We start from the raw sequence: 17,730 nt of genomic DNA, 5'->3' as shown, positions 1-17,730 counted from the left end.
ATTGCCTCCGGTGGCCAGTTAGATGCATCATTCATCACACCCAAATCCCAGAGCAATGTGTGCAGGAATTTGAATCTCAGGAGGTGTACCGAGATCATCTGGACAAGTGACCAAGTGACCAAGTGACCAAGTGAAAAGTGACAAAGTGGCCAGTGACAAAGTGACAAAGTGACAAAATGACAAAGTGACAAAATGACAAAGTGACAAGTGACAAAGTGACAAGTGACAAGTGACAAAGTGACAAGTGACAAAGTGACAAAATGACAAAGTGACAAGTGACAAAGTGACAAGTGACAAAGTGACAAGTGACAAAGTGACAAAATGACAAAGTGACCAGTGACAAAGTGACAACTGAGAGGTTGTTCTGGGGAGCTCCACTGCACTCAGTCGCATATGAGGAGAGGTCTCGTCGGGACTGCTGATCCTCCTCAGCTTGCTCAAAGCCTTGAGGGTTCCTGAAGATCCTCTGCTTGGAGTTCGCCGGGGTTCAGCTTGGTGTCGGGGTCGGCGGCGTCCTCCTCACTCCAACGTGGCAGATCTTCTGTTGAAGGGAAAAAAAAAACATTGTTAAAAGTCCAGTACCGCTTCTGAAGGACTCACCAAGAGATGCAGGAGCGCTTTAATCTAGCGCACCATCACTCGCTGGGTGATGTCCCTCCCTACGCGCTGGAATTCTACGATGCACATGCTAGCACGCTTTTGCGCAGTGCCGAGGCGCATTCCAGCAGCTAGCTACCAAGCTTCTGTGGATCTGATTGGGCCACCATGTTGGATCTCTGCCAAGTCCTCCAAAATTTTGAGCAATCCACGTTGCGTGACTGAGCAGTGACAACTCTACAGTCAGCATTACAATACCACTGCTGTGTTTACTGAAGAAATCAATGTTGAAGATGGAAACCGCTGGCATGATGCAAGTGGGGGATTCTGAAGATGAAAACGATCAGCGTGATGATACCAACATCAGGCAACCTGCCTCAGGAAACGCTGGTCCCAGCTATGACAAAGAACAGGACGAGGAACAGCTGGAGTTGGAGCAGGAATTGGATGCCCCCACTGCCGAGGGACAGAGCGGTGCACGTTGGACTTCCACAATTTAGCGGGAATGGACAGCAGAAGAGGAAGAAAGTGATGCTGGTGACGAATATGGTGCATCACAACAATCACAACGCTCACAAGAACATGAAGACAGAGGAGTCTGGCAGGACTCTCTGGCACACATGGCTCAATTCATGCTAGACTGCATTGAACGCGGCCCGCGCATTATTCACTATTCATTATTATTCATTATTCTGGACAACACCAATTACTGGGTTTATACCCAGTTTATACAAACACAATGTTAAAAAACTGATTGAAGAAAGTGTCAGACAGGTCAAAAATGGAACAATTCCAGCAGGCCCTTGAGGATGGAGACTTTAGAGAGGAGATTGACATCCTCCTCCTTCTCTAGCCAGTTGTACGCCGACAGACTGACTTCAGCAAACCCAGGAGGACCAGGAGGGCAGCAAAGAACACAAGCTGCTGCTAGTGCCCAAAAGGGAATGGTATTGGCAGTGTCCTTGGAGTGGGAACATTTTCTGACACCCATGCAGCAGCCCACAGAACAGCAATCGGGCAGTTCCACGTCCTCCAACACCAATCGCCTGGAGAAGATGGTCAAGGTCCAGGACTACATGTCAGATGGCGTAGCTGTGTTGAACAATCCATCTGCAGACAGACGGTGAGTGTGACAGGCAGCACAGAAGGACCAATGCAACTCACTCATAGTACCACAGTTTGATAGTGCTGCCCAAAAAATTATATGGATCCGTGGACCCGGGCACTGCGGGCAGTACTGGGAAGTGGGAACGCAGATTTTGGTACCTAAACACACGATACAACATGTTTTCCGGGGTCGGACTCTGAGGCACATACAGATGGTCCCGATCATCATCCTCATCATACAACTCTTCTACTGAGTCTGACCCACCCACCACCTCTGCCACCCCAACATCCCCAGACACAGACCCCTCATCGTCCTCAACATTAACTTGGGATGCTGGCCTGAGCCAGACCTCCTCCTCCACATCAGGCCCCATCATCTCCTCAATGGCAGCCCTCATTAATCGCTCTGGCGACGGACCGATGGACACAACGTTCTCCTCCGGGGAGGGCTGCTGCTGACCACTGGCTGCTGGGGTGGATGTTATAGCTTGCGTGGGGCATTGGCTGTTGCTGTTGTTGGGAGTGCTGCTCACAGCGGAGGTCTCTGAGGAACTCATGGTGAGCTCATATAGTGGTTGGCGGTGAGTGGAGTATTACTGATCCCAGCAATATACACACTGACTGGTAGAGTACGCAATGCTATATAGTCTGGCTGAGCGGTGTACACAGAGTGGCAGTACACACAATGCTATATAGTCTGGCTGAGCCGTGTACACAGAGTGGCAGTACACACAATGCTATATAGTCTGGCTGAGCGGTGTACACAGAGTGGCAGTAAACACAATGCTATATATAGCGTGGCTGAGCGAGGTACACAGTGGCAGTACACACAATGCTATATAGTCTGGCTGAGCCGTGTACACAGAGTGGCAGTAAACACAATGCTATATATAGCGTGGCTGAGCGAGGTACACAGTGGCAGTACACACAATGCTATATAGTCTGGCTGAGCCGTGTACACAGAGTGGCAGTAAACACAATGCTATATATAGCGTGGCTGAGCGAGGTACACAGTGGCAGTACACACAATGCTATATAGTCTGGCTGAGCCGTGTACACAGAGTGGCAGTAAACACAATGCTATATATAGTGTGGCTGAGCGAGGTACACAGTGGCAGTAAACAATGCTATATATAGTGTGGCTGAGCGAGCGGTGTACTACTGTTCCCAGCAGCGACACACAATGACTGGGGGGGACCCTGGCTAGCGTGGCTGGAGAGTGAACTACCCTGCCTGCCTACCCAAAGCTAAACCCACAGACAAATGGCGGAGATATGACGTGGTTCGGGTATTTATTTACCCGAACCACGTGACCGTTCGGCCAATCAGAGCGCGTTCGGGTCCGGGGAACGTTCGGCCATGCGCTCTTAGTTCGGCCATGTGGCCGAACGGTTTGGCCGAACACCATCAGGTGTTCGGCCGAACTCGAACATCACCCGAACAGGGTGATGTTCTGCAGAACCTGAACAGTGGCAAACACTGTTCGCCCAACACTAGTGGGAAGGTCGGACCAAGTCCGCAGATGCCATGGTGGACTCGGGTTCGTCCACAAACCTTATAGATTATGATTTTGCCAAAAGTTTGGGGATACCGTTATCTGCACTCGACCGTCAGATTTCGGTCACTGCAGTAGATGACTCTCCATTGCGCAGTACCCAGTCTCTTTCCCAAACCCCCCTACTGTCATGTTGTTTAGGGGCAGTGCATGAAGAGAGTTTACAGTTCCTGGTCCTGCCAATGAAAGGCTTTGCTGTTCTCGGTATGCCCTGGTTACAACTTCACTCTCCACTGATTGACTGGGCTTCAGGACAGCTACTGAACTGGTTAGCCTAGAGTGACCAGACGTCCCGGATTGCCCGGGACACGTCCCGGATTCGGGGTCCGCTGTCCCAGGCTTAATGAGGTCCCGGGAAACGTCCCGCTTTCAGCAGCGGGACGTCCCGGCCTCGGGACTCTGGCCACTCTCTCCTCAATGAACTGGCAGCGGCGTCTATAGATGCCGTGCCAGTTCATTGCCTGCAGCCCCACTCCAGCCTCCTCTTCCGGTGTCTGTTTCCGACACCGGCAGGCGAGCAGGGCTACGGCAAGATGGCTGCCGAAGCCCTGTACTGGAGACCTATTTGTGTCTCCAGTACAGGGCTTCGGGCGCCATCTTGCCGTAGCCCTGTCAGCGCGGGAGAGAAGAGCAGGAGGAACAAGACGGTCCCGGGACGGAGCAGCGCGCCAGAGGCCGGACACTTCTGCCAGGTGAGTAAATGCTTTCTTTTCCAGGTGAAATGTTTGCCCGCATTAGGTTTCTTTTCCAGGTGAAATGTTTGCCCGCATTGTTTCTTTTCTAGCGAAATGTTTGCCCGCATTGCATTTCTTTTCTAGCGAAATGTTTGCCCGCATTGTTTATTTTCTTGCGAAATGTTTGCCCGCATTGTTTCTTTTCTGGTGAAATGTTTGCCCGCAGTGCGTTTCTTTTCTAGCGAAATGTTTGCCCGCAGTGCGTTTCTTTTCTAGCGAAATGTTTGCCCGCATTGTTTCTTTTCTAGCGAAATGTTTGCCCGCATTGTTTCTTTTCTGGTGAAATGTTTGCCCGCATTGCGTTTCTTTTCTGGTGAAATGTTTGCCCGCATTGTTTCTTTTCTAGCAAAATGTTTGCCCGCATTGCGTTTCTTTTCTGGTGAAATGTTTGCCCGCATTGTTTCTTTTCTAGCGAAATGTTTGCCCGCAGTGCGTTTCTTTTCTAGCGAAATGTTTGCCCGCATTGCGTTTCTTTTCTGGTGAAATGTTTGCCCGCATTGTTTCTTTTCTAGCGAAATGTTTGCCCGCATTGCGTTTCTTTTCTGGTGAAATGTTTGCCCGCATTGCGTTTCTTTTCTGGTGAAATGTTTGCCCGCATTGTTTCTTTTCTAGCGAAATGTTTGCCCGCAGTGCGTTTCTTTTCTAGCGAAATGTTTGCCCGCATTGCGTTTCTTTTCTGGTGAAATGTTTGCCCGCATTGTTTCTTTTCTAGCGAAATGTTTGCCCGCAGTGCGTTTCTTTTCTAGCGAAATGTTTGCCCGCAGTGCATTTCTTTTCTGGTGAAATGTTTGCCCGCATTGTTTCTTTTCTAGCGAAATGTTTGCCCGCAGTGCGTTTCTTTTCTGGTGAAATGTTTGCCCGCATTGTTTCTTTTCTAGCGAAATGTTTGCCCGCAGTGCGTTTCTTTTCTGGTGAAATGTTTGCCCGCATTGCGTTTATTTTGTACCGACATGTTGCCCGCATTGCGTTTATTTTGTACTGACATGTTGCCCGCATTGCGGTTATTTTGTGCTGACATGTTGCCTATTGCGTTTATTTTCTGGTGTCCGGGGTAACTGTTACTACATTTATTATTTAATGGTCATAGATGGCTATGTTTGCTGCTTTGTGGTTACGGTATACTATTAGCATCACACAGTTTCTGCACACCCATGATGCAAAGTCTCGTTTGTCCACATCATGGCGTAAACACTGCTTTCTTATGCCTCGCTGTTACATCATTACGTTAGCTCCGCCCATACAATGTCATGACCACGCCCATTTTTTCTTCGCCGCTGCGCGCTCAGTCCTCCCCACTTTTCGACGCGGCGCGCGCCGCCCCCCCCCCCCCCCCACGCCCCCCTCCCCGTCCCAAGTTGGACCCACAAAAATATGGTCACTCTAGTTAGCCTATTGTCATGAGCACTGTTTAAAGAAGGGTGAGGTGGATAAAACCAGGATACAGGTCGCAGGAAAGGCAGGACAGTGTACAGCTGTTTCTAATGGTTCCTGTTCCTCACGGTTACCTCTCATGCATAAATCTGATAGCAAAAGTCCCAAAGCAGACACTTTAGACAGGGGTTTTGGGCCCAAAACCATTCTACCACCAAAAAGACAGGCTGACAAGAAATCATTTCCTGTGTCCCTGCCCGGGTCAGTACTGCAGGTGGATTCCACTCCCTCCATCCCTGGGTTGATTGATGGCCGGCCTGAGTATGAGATAAAAAGAAAATTCTCTAACTTACATCCTGGAAAGCCAGGAAGGAGATGTCCGGAGTCCACTCCTCAGGGGGGGGGGGGGGGTACTGTGAGAAAATGCGGAAAAGCCGCTGAATATGCCAAGAGCAAGGCGGCTGACTCCGCGTCCAACGCGGCGGTTTGCACGCATAGACACGCGTCTGGTAGAATGGTGGAATGCGGAAAAGCCACCGCATGTCCTGACAGCAAAGCGGCTGTTTCCGCGTCCAACGCGGCGGTTTGCATGCAGCAGCGTGCGCTTGGTGTGGCTGGGTCTGTTAGTGCACATCGGCAGATGGTGAGCTACGCGCGCGCGGGCCTGAACTCAGGACCTTTATACCAGCAGGGGAAGTGTCAGCTGATCAGGAAGATCAGCTAATTCCTGCAGGACTCATGATTGGCTGAATGGCTCGGGCGGGGCGGCAGCAGGGATGGATCTAGACCAAGTTGCCCCAAGTTGTGCCTGGGGCAAGGTCAGGTTTTGGCGCCTAAACTGCCATTCCCCATCCACATTTTGCCGCCTTTTTAAGAATTCAACAAACTGCGCCTGGGGCAAGAGACCCGCTTGCCCCCCCCCTAGATCCGTCCCTGGGCGGCAGAGTCCAGCAACTATATATTCTGCTGCTTGTCAGTTGCTGGTTGTCTGCCATTGCTAACACTTACGTGAAGGCACTCAGACCATAGTCAGATCCCAAAGTGTGCTAGAACTGGCCGGAGCCGGGGATCCACACTTAGCCAGATTCTGTTGATAGCTTAAAGAGACTCCGTAACAAAAATTTCATGCGGTTTTCTTCCATCCTACAAGTTCCAAAATCTATTCTAATGTGCTCTGGCTTACTGCAGCACGTTCTACTATCACCATCTCTGTAATAAATCAACTTCTCTCTCTCTTGTCAGACTTGTCGGCCTGTGTCTGGAAGGCTGCCAAGTTCTTCAGTGTTGTGGTTCTGTGATGCATCTCCCCCCTCCAGGCCCCTCTCTGCACACTGCTGTGTGTTATTTAGATTAGTGCAGCTTCTCTCTGCTCTATTATCTTTTACAAGCTGGATAAATCCTCCTCTGAGCTGGCTGGGCTTTCACATACTGAGGAATTACATACAGGCAGAGCTGTCTGCACTCTGCAGGAAGAAACAGCCTGACACTTCAGTGGAAGATAGCTGCAGGGGGAAAGAAACACACAAATTATCTCTTGAGATTAAAAAGGAAGGGTGTATACAGCCTGCTTGTGTATGAATGTATTTTCTATGTGTGGACATACTGTACATCAACCTACTTCCTGTTTTGGTGGCCATTTTGTTTGTTTATAAACAAACTTTTTAAAACTGTTTTTAACCACTTTTAATGCGGCGAGGAGCATCGAAATTGTGACAGAGGGTAATAGGAGATGTCCCCTAACACACTGGTATGTTTACTTTTGTGTGATTTTAACAATACAGATTCTCTTTAAAGTACAAATTGAATTGTATTATCTGTGTTCTAGCATAGTTTCCAAAGGTGTTGACGATCAAGGAACTCACACCTTAGCGTTAGGAATATTGAACTGTATGATTTGTTATGACCTTCTGCCTGCCTGGCTATTCTTCTGAACTCTGATTTTGTACCTTTGTCATTCTGATACTCTGTTGCCAAACTCTGCTTGTCTTAGGATTCCGCATCTGTCTCCTTTCTCTGTACCTGATCTGTCTGTCTGTTGCCGACCTGGCTTGCCCGACCTCGAGAACTGTCTCCCCAGTTGAGAGATAGCTCACAGATCTGTTAGTGACATCCTTTCTTGGTGTCACTCACACTCTGTCCTTCCTACTCCCAGCCTGACCCCTCCCTCGGGAGCCTCCCAGGATAGTGGAAGGAACTTGAGATTGTGCAGTCCTCCTTACTGCCTTGCACCTGCTCCACAGGTGCTGTACTCTAAGTATTACTGTTGCACCAAACACTTACACTCTCTCTGGTGTCTAGAGGTTAGACATATCTGATTATTGGCGATTCCGCAGATCCTCAATAATCGGGTATATCTGTATTCTTGGGGATACTGCGGATCGCCAAGGATCAGATTCTCTCTCTGGTTGCTGACACCAATCGTTACATAGTGACTGTAAAAATTATATTGCAATTTATGTTACGTACTGATCGCTTTATTTTGTGAATAATAATGTTTTACAAACAGTAAGGGATAAAATTTTAAATAATGTTTTAGTTAAAGGGAACCAGAGAGGATGCAATATACATACCTGGGGCTTCCTCCAGCCCCATACGCACGGATCGCTCCCACGCCGCCGTCCTCTGCTGCCTGGATCTGCCGCCACCGGGTCCCGTCATTGCCGCGAGTCGGCAAGTCGGCCAGCGGACGCGGCCAATTCTCCGCATCACAGGGTGCTCTCCCCATACAGATACGCATGTGGCTGCTTACTGCGCAGCCGCATGCGTACATGTATGGAGGGAGCCCTTGTGATGCGGACAATTGGACGCGTCCACCGGAAGTGACGGGCCCGGTACCGGCGGATCCAGGAAGCTGAGGACGGCGGCGTGGGAGCGATTCAGGCTTATGGGGCTGGAAGAAGCCCCAGGTATGTATAAAATATTTTTCTTTTTTCACCCCCCGTTCCTCTCTGGTTCCCTTTAAATAGGATAAATATGTTTAGTATTTTTATAAACGTTAATTCGTCACGAGCACAGTTATAAAACATTAAAAATCTCCGGGTGCCGTTTGTAAAACTTTATTAATCTCCGACGCCCTTTTTTCCTGTTCGGTGCCCATTAAAAGATATTTATAAATAAATGTTCAGGGTATATTAAGCGAAAGATTGGGAACAAGAGGAAAAAAAATCTTTCAAAAAGACTTTTTGAGAAAATTGATGTCAAAGTCAGTGGAAATTACAGTGAAAAACCGCATCGGAATGTGGAAATTGGTAGCGGAAAGCAGAATTGATAGCAGTAGCGGTAAACGGCAATGGTGGAAAAACACAAATTGCCATTTCCGATCATCCCTACGATGTTACGTCACGTGCTGCCGGGTCACATGAGGCGCCACTGTAGTCAGAGAGGAAGCAGGACTTCACGTGCGGCTGGTGATCCCATCGTTAATCTGCTGACAGCGGGTGAGTGATGTGGCGCCGGTGCAGCACATACCCAGCATCCTGGGGATCAGATGCTGCAGGCCAGCAATGAGGAGATGCTATGGGAGGAGGTGCAGCACATACCCGGCATCCTAGGGATCAGACGTCGCGGGGCAGCAGGGAGGAGATGCAGCACATACCCGGAATCCTGGCGATCAGATGCTGTGGGCCAGCAGAGAGGAGATGCTATGGGAGGAGGTGCAGCACATACCCGGAATCTTGGGGATCAGACGCTGTGGGCCAGCAGGGAGGAGATGCTATGGGAGGCGGGGCAGCACATACCCGGCATCCTGGAGATCAGATGCTGCGGGCCAGCAGGGAGGAGATGCTATGGGAGGAGGTGCAGCACATACCTGGCATCCTGGGGATCAGATGCTGCGGGCCAGCAGGGAGGAGATGCTATGGGAGGAGGTGCAGCATATACCCGGCATCCTGGGGATCAGATGCTGCAGGCCAGCAGGGAGGAGATGCTATGGGAGGAGGTGCAGCACATACCCGGCATCCTGGGGATCAGATGCTGCGGGCCAGCAGCGAGGAGATGCTATGGGAGGAGGTGCAGCACATACCTGGCATCCTGGGGATCAGATGCTGCGGGCCAGCAGGGAGGAGATGCTATGGGAGGAGGTGCAGCACATACCCGGCATCCTGGGGATCAGATGCTGTGGGCCAGCAGGGAGGAGATGCTATGGGAGGAGGTGCAGCACATATCCGGCATCCTGGGGATCAGATGCTGTGGGCCAGCAGGGAGGAGATGCTATGGGAGGAGGTGCAGCACATACCCGGCATCCTGGGGATCAGATGCTGCGGGCCAGCAGGGAGGAGATGCTATGGGAGGAGGTGCAGCACATACCTGGCATCCTGGGGATCAGATGCTGCGGGCCAGCAGGGAGGAGATGCTATGGAAGGAGGTGCAGCACATACCTGGCATCCTGGGGATCAGATGCTGCGGGCCAGCAGGGAGGAGATGCAGAGGGAGGAGGTGCAGCACATACCTGGCCTCCTGGGGATCAGATGTCACGGGGCAGCAGGTAGGAGATGCTATGGGAGGAGGTGCAGCACATACCCGGCATCCTGGGGATCAGATGCTGCGGGCCAGCAGGGAGGAGATGCTATGGGAGGAAGTGCAGCACATACCCGGCATCCTGGGGATCAGATGCTGCGGGCCAGCAGGGAGGAGATGCTATGGGAGGAGGTGCAGCACATACCTGGCATCCTGGGGATCAGATGCTGCGGGCCAGCAGGGAGGAGATGCTAGGGAGGAGGTGCAGCACATACCCGGCATCCTGCGGATCAGATGCTGCGGGCCAGCAGGGAGGAGATGCTATGGGAGGCGGGGCAGCACATAACCGGCATCCTGGGGATCAGATGCTGCGGGCCAGCAGGGAAGAGATGCTATGGGAGAAGGTGCAGCACATATCCAGCATCCTGGGGATCAGATGCTGCGGGCCAGCAGGGAGGAGATGCTATGGGAGGCGGGGCAGCACATACCCGGCATCCTGGGGATCAGATGCTGCAGGCCAGCAGGGAGGAGATGCTATGGGAGAAGGTGCAGCACATATCCAGCATCCTGGGGATCAAGTGCTGCTGGCCAGCAGGGAGGAGATGCTATGGGAGGAGGTGCAGCACATACCCGGCATCCTGGGTATCAGATGCTGCGGGCCAGCAGGGAGGAGATGCTATGGGAGGAGGTGAAGCACATACTCGGCATCCTGGGGATCAGATGCTGTGGGCCAGCAGGGAGGAGATGCTATGGGAGGAGGTGCAGCACATACCCGGCATCCTGGGGATCAGATGCTGCGGGCCAGCAGGGAGGAGATGCTATGGGAGGAGGTGCAGCACATACCCCGCATCCTGGGGATCAGATGCTGCGGGCCAGCAGGGAGGAGATGCTATGGGAGGAGGTGCAGCACATACCCGGCATCCTGGGGATCAGATGCTGTGGGCCAGCAGGGAGGAGGTGCTATGGGAGGAGGTGCAGCACATACCCGGCATTCTGGGGATCAGATGCTGCGGGCCAGCAGAGAGGAGATGCTATGGGAGGAGGTGCAGCACATACCCGGCATCCTGGGGATCAGATGCTGCGGGCCAGCAGGGAGGAGATGCTATGGGAGGAGGTGCAGCATATACCCGGCATCCTGGGGATCAGATGCTGCGGCCCAGCAGGGAGGAGATGCTATGGGAGGAGGTGCAGCACATACCCGGCATTGTGGGGATCAGATGCTGCGGGCCAGCAGAGAGGAGATGCTATGGGAGGAGGTGCAGCACATACCCCGCATCCTGGGGATCAGATGCTGCGGCCCAGCAGGGAGGAGATGCTATGGGAGGCGGAGCAGCACATACCCAGCATCCTGGGGATCAGATGCTGCAGGCCAGCAGGGAGGAGATGCTATGGGAGGAGGTGCAGCACATACCCGGCATCCTGAGGATCAGATGCTGTGGGCCAGCAGGGAGGAGATGCTATGGGAGAAGGTGCAGCACATACCCGGCATCCTGGGGATCAGATGCTGCGGGCCAGCAGGGAGGAGATGCTATGGGAGGAGGTGCAGCACATACCCGGCATCCTGGGGATCAGATGCTGCGAGCCAGCAGGGAGGAGATGCTATGGGAGGAGGTGCAGCACATACCCGGCATCCTGGGGATCAGATGCTGTGGGCCAGCAGGGAGGAGATGCTATGGGAGGCGGGGCAGCACATACCCGGCATCCTGAGGATCAGATGCTGCGGGCCAGCAGGGAGGAGATGCTATGGGAGGAGGTGCAGCACATATCCGGCATCCTGGGGATCAGATGCTGTGGGCCAGCAGGGAGGAGATGCTATGGGAGGAGGTGCAGCACATACCCGGCATCCTGGGGATCAGATGCTGCGGGCCAGCAGGGAGGAGATGCTATGGGAGGAGGTGCAGCACATACCTGGCATCCTGGGGATCAGATGCTGCGGGCCAGCAGGGAGGAGATGCTATGGAAGGAGGTGCAGCACATACCTGGCATCCTGGGGATCAGATACTGCGGGCCAGCAGGGAGGAGATGCAGAGGGAGGAGGTGCAGCACATACCTGGCCTCCTGGGGATCAGATGTCGCGGGGCAGCAGGTAGGAGATGCTATGGGAGGAGGTGCAGCACATACCCGGCATCCTGGGGATCAGATGCTGCGGGCCAGCAGGGAGGAGATGCTATGGGAGGAAGTGCAGCACATACCCGGCATCCTGGGGATCAGATGCTGCGGGCCAGCAGGGAGGAGATGCTATGGGAGGAGGTGCAGCACATACCTGGCATCCTGGGGATCAGATGCTGCGGGCCAGCAGGGAGGAGATGCTAGGGAGGAGGTGCAGCACATACCCGGCATCCTGGGGATCAGATGCTGCGGGCCAGCAGGGAGGAGATGCTATGGGAGGAAGTGCAGCACATACCCGGCATCCTGGGGATCAGATGCTGCGGGCCAGCAGGGAGGAGATGCTATGGGAGGAGGTGCAGCACATACCTGGCATCCTGGGGATCAGATGCTGCGGGCCAGCAGGGAGGAGATGCTAGGGAGGAGGTGCAGCACATACCCGGCATCCTGCGGATCAGATGCTGCGGGCCAGCAGGGAGGAGATGCTATGGGAGGCGGGGCAGCACATAACCGGCATCCTGGGGATCAGATGCTGCGGGCCAGCAGGGAGGAGATGCTATGGGAGAAGGTGCAGCACATATCCAGCATCCTGGGGATCAGATGCTGCGGGCCAGCAGGGAGGAGATGCTATGGGAGGAGGTGCAGCACATACCCGGCATCCTGGGGATCAGATGCTGTGGGCCAGCAGGGAGGAGGTGCTATGGGAGGAGGTGCAGCACATACCCGGCATTCTGGGGATCAGATGCTGCGGGCCAGCAGAGAGGAGATGCTATGGGAGGAGGTGCAGCACATACCCGGCATCCTGGGGATCAGATGCTGCGGGCCAGCAGGGAGGAGATGCTATGGGAGGAGGTGCAGCATATACCCGGCATCCTGGGGATCAGATGCTGCGGCCCAGCAGGGAGGAGATGCTATGGGAGGAGGTGCAGCACATACCCGGCATTGTGGGGATCAGATGCTGCGGGCCAGCAGAGAGGAGATGCTATGGGAGGAGGTGCAGCACATACCCCGCATCCTGGGGATCAGATGCTGCGGCCCAGCAGGGAGGAGATGCTATGGGAGGCGGAGCAGCACATACCCAGCATCCTGGGGATCAGATGCTGCAGGCCAGCAGGGAGGAGATGCTATGGGAGGAGGTGCAGCACATACCCGGCATCCTGAGGATCAGATGCTGTGGGCCAGCAGGGAGGAGATGCTATGGGAGAAGGTGCAGCACATACCCGGCATCCTGGGGATCAGATGCTGCGGGCCAGCAGGGAGGAGATGCTATGGGAGGAGGTGCAGCACATACCCGGCATCCTGGGGATCAGATGCTGCGAGCCAGCAGGGAGGAGATGCTATGGGAGGAGGTGCAGCACATACCCGGCATCCTGGGGATCAGATGCTGTGGGCCAGCAGGGAGGAGATGCTATGGGAGGCGGGGCAGCACATACCCGGCATCCTGAGGATCAGATGCTGCGGGCCAGCAGGGAGGAGATGCTATGGGAGGAGGTGCAGCACATACCCGACATCCTGAGGATCAGATGCCGCGGGGCAGTAGGGAGGAGATGCTATGGGAGGAGGTGCAGCACATACTCGGCATCCTGGGGATCAGATGCTGCGGGCCAGCAGGGAGGAGATGCTATGGGAGGAGGTGCAGCACATACCCGGCATCCTGGGGATCAGATGCTGCGGGCCAGCAGGGAGGAGATGCAGAGGGAGGAGGTGCAGCACATACCAGACATCCTGGGGATCAGATGCTGCAGGCCAGCAGGTAGGAGATGCTATGGGAGGAGGTGCAGCACATGCCGGCATCCTGGGGATCAGATGCTGCGGCCCAGCAGGGAGGAGATGCTATGGGAGGAGGTGCAGCACATACCCGGCATCCTGGGGATCAGCTTCTGCAGGCCAGCAGGGAGGAGATGCTATGTGAGGAGGTGCAGCACATACCCGGCATCCTGGGGATCAGATGCTGCGGGCCAGCAGGGAGGAGATGCTATGGGAGAAGGTGCAGCACATATCCAGCATCCTGGGGATCAGATGCTGCGGGCCAGCAGAGAGGAGATGCTATGGGAGGAGGTGCAGCACATACCCGGCATCCTGGGGATCAGATGCTGCGGGCCAGCAGGGAAGAGATGCCTCTTTGGAGGAAAGAGAGAGGCAAGCGTAGTGCCAGTGCCTGCAATGCATGGCGCAACGTGTCTCTCCTCTCCATCCAGCTTTGCACACATACATGCACATCGTGGGGGGGTCCTCACAATGTATTGCTTCAGGCAGCAAAAAGCCTAGAACGGGCATTGGTTGCCACTAGATGCCACTGTTGCCGAATAAAATCCAGCACAGCATTAACCACTTCAGATCAAAGTGGTGTTGACCACATCCCCCACTGCTGTGTCCCATAATACAAATATTACATGTGGGATTAGAGCTAATCACTAGTGGTGGATCTTGTCCAGAATGGCGTCACCCTATGTAAATCAAAATCTGACACTTTAATCCTCTCCAGCACCACTGCACAAAAACAAAATTACGCTGGTACATGTGCAAGGGTGGGTGGAGCTATAGCATGAGCTGGTACTTGCCACGCGGAAGCAGGAGATTTGGGCGCATGAGACAAGTGGACAAAAAGGGCGCCCCATTCACTCCCATTATAAATATCGTTTACCGGGCGCCGAACAGGGAAAAAAAGGCTCCGGAGATTATTAACGTTTTAACAAACGGCGCACGTAGATTTTTAAGGATTTATAACTATGTTTGTGATGATTTAACTTTACAAAATGAGCCCGTGACGAATAACGTTTATAAAGATACTAAATCACTATTTCTAAAACATTATTATTCACCCAAAAAAATTAATTACATTTTTTTATTTACATTTTTTATTTATTAATGTCTGTAAAACATTATTATCCATAGGGGGTCTTAGGTTTAGGCACCAACAGGGGGGTCTTAGGTTTAGGCACCAACAGGGGGGTCTTAGGTTTAGGCACCAACAGGGGGGTCTTAGGTTTAGGCACCAACTGGGGGGGGTCTTAGGTTTAGGCACCAACAGGGGGTCTTAGGTTTAGGCACCAACTGGGGGGTCTTAGGTTTAGGCACCAACAGGGGGGTCTTAGGTTTAGGCACCAACAGGGGGTCTTAGGTTTAGGCACCAACAGGGGGTCTAGGGGTTAGGGATAGGTACAGGGAGGGTTTTAACAAACGTAAATATAAGTTTCAGTTTACAAATACGGAAGATTAACGTTTTAAGAATTGCCGATCTCATCTATATATATAATAGACTAAGTGCCTCAACCTTGGAGCAAGAAGAAGAAGTACTTTGCATGAGAAAATTTATGCGTGCTCAATTACCAAGTTTAAGGCCTCTTTTCCACGGCCTGTTGAGCTGTGTGCTCAGCAAGCAGTTACCAGGCAGCAGTGAGCAGTTACCAGGCAGCAGTGAGCAGTTACCAGGCAGCAGTGAGCAGTTACCAGGCAGCAGCGAGCAGTTACCAGGCAGCAGCGAGCAGTTACCAGGCAGCAGCGAGCAGTTACCAGGCAGCAGCGAGCAGTTACCAGGCAGCAGCGAGCAGTTACCGGGCAGCAGCAAGCAGTTACCGGGCAGCAGCAAGCAGTTACCGGGCAGCAGCAAGCAGTTACCTGGCAGCAGCAAGCAGTTACCAGGCAGCAGCCAGCAGTTACCAGGCAGCAGCCAGCAGTTACCAGGCAGCAGCCAGCAGTTACCAGGCAGCAGCCAGCAGTTACCAGGCAGCAGCCAGCAGCTGAGTTACCAGGCAGCAGCCAGCAGTTACCAGGCAGCAGCCAGCAGTTACCAGGCAGCAGCCAGCAGTTACCAGGCAGCAGCCAGCAGTTACCAGGCAGCAGCAAGTCTGGCCTACCCTAGCAAGTCTGGCTTTGCAAATCTGGCCTAATTGGCTATTCATGAGGCAATGCTAATGCAAATTTGCTTTTGCATGCCAAACTATGCAGGGTCAAAAAACCAATACCGCAAAGCGGTCGCCCTGCTACATGCCAGTGATGAGCGAAAATGCAAAAATTTGTTTCGACAAATTTTTACCGAATTTTCGCCTAATTACGTTTTGACAAGCAAATTTTCCATCTAATTTGCGTTAATTTTTGCCTAATGCCAGTCATTTTCGCGTTACTTGCGTATTATTGCTGACATTTTCCGCATAAGGGCATTAGCGACCGCATTCAGAGCAGTTTCTTGCGCATCATTGCGGACATTTTTCCGTATAAACTTCCGCATAGACTGAATTTCCATGCGGATTATTGTGGAAATTTTTCCGCATAAGGGCATAAGCATCCGCATACAATGAATTTTCGATGCTGGTCGAAAACGAAAATATTTCTGAAGATTTTCGTGAAAATTCGCCAAAAACGAAAACGGGATTTTCGATGCGAAACTGCTACATGCTACATTAGCACTATCCAGGAGCGCCACAGGGAGGATTTCCAATGCCCCCTTTTTTATACAACCGGGGGGACCGCAGGTCCCAGGCTCTCTCACTGCCTGGGAACCACAACGGCATCCCGGAGGGGGAGGCTAGGTGGTGCAGGCGACCCCCCCCCCCAAGCGTGGCCAGTGCCGGGAGAGCCGTCTGCACCCACCTCCCAATATTAGAAACAGGCACTTACCTTAACGTCCATTGCGTTCTGCTACATGCGCATTAACTTGGGGGCACCACATGAGAAAGGAGTGAAGCATGGGTCACCCCAAGCTTTAGGACTCGTTCCCACTATCGCGAATCCGCATGCGTCCAACGCATGCGGATTCGCACATGTAGTGTAAGTGGATAGGCCTGTTTCCACTCCTGCGTTGGTGTTGTGCGTTTTTTGGTGCGGAAAAAAAACGCACAAAAGAGCCAACGATTTCGCCTGCGAGTGGAATGCATGCGAATCGCATGCAATGTATTTAATAGGGAAATCGCATGCGTTTTCCCCATGCGTTTTTTGCCGCGAATTCGCATAGGTACCAATGTAAATTCACACAGGCAGTGACATGGTTAAAATCGCATATACCCTCACCTATGCGAATTCGCATGCGAATTCGCGGCAAAAAACGCATGGGGAATCGCATCCGCATGCAATTTCATCAGCGTTGGAATCCAGGCGATTCCGCACCGCAACAGTGGAAACAAGCCCTTAGAGCTCAGGGCTGGCTCACATACAACACTCCAGATGGGGGGGGGGGGGGGGGGACAGGCGCAGACTACTCACTCCAGGGCTCACACCACCAGAGCAAGCCATCCACCACCTGCCTCCAAAGGATACAAACTGCAAAAAATGCTTTCCATGAGAAAATTAATGCGCATGTAGCAGAACGCAATGGACGTTAAGGTAAGTGCCTGTTTTTAATATTGGGAGGTGGGTGCGGACGGCTCTCCCTGGCGCTGGCCACACTTGGGGGGGGTCGGCTGTGCCACCCAGCCTCCCCCTCCGGGGTGCCACTGTGGTTCCCAGGCAGTGAGAGAGCCTGGGACCCTGCGGTCCCCCCGGTTGTATAAAAAGGGGGGCATTGGGAATCCTCCCCGTGGCGCTCCTGGATAGTGCTAATGTAGCATGAACTTATTCCCGCAGGGCGACCGCTTTGCAGTATTGGTTTTTTGACCCTGCATAGTTTGGCATGCGAAAGCAAATGCATATTTGCATGAGCATTGCCTCATTAATAGCCAATTAGGCCAGATTTGGAAAGCCAGACTTGCTAGGGTTAAACTTGGTGTTTGAGCACGCATACATTTTCTAATGGAAAGCCTAAAGGTGGGTACACACATCAGATAAAAGTCTTTGGAAAATGAAAGATCACAGACCAATGTTACCCCCTTC

This window comes from Hyperolius riggenbachi, chromosome 8 (genome assembly GCF_040937935.1).
Source record: "Hyperolius riggenbachi isolate aHypRig1 chromosome 8, aHypRig1.pri, whole genome shotgun sequence".
Classification (NCBI taxonomy): Eukaryota; Metazoa; Chordata; class Amphibia; order Anura; family Hyperoliidae; genus Hyperolius; species Hyperolius riggenbachi.
This window is presented reverse-complemented; position numbering follows the sequence as displayed.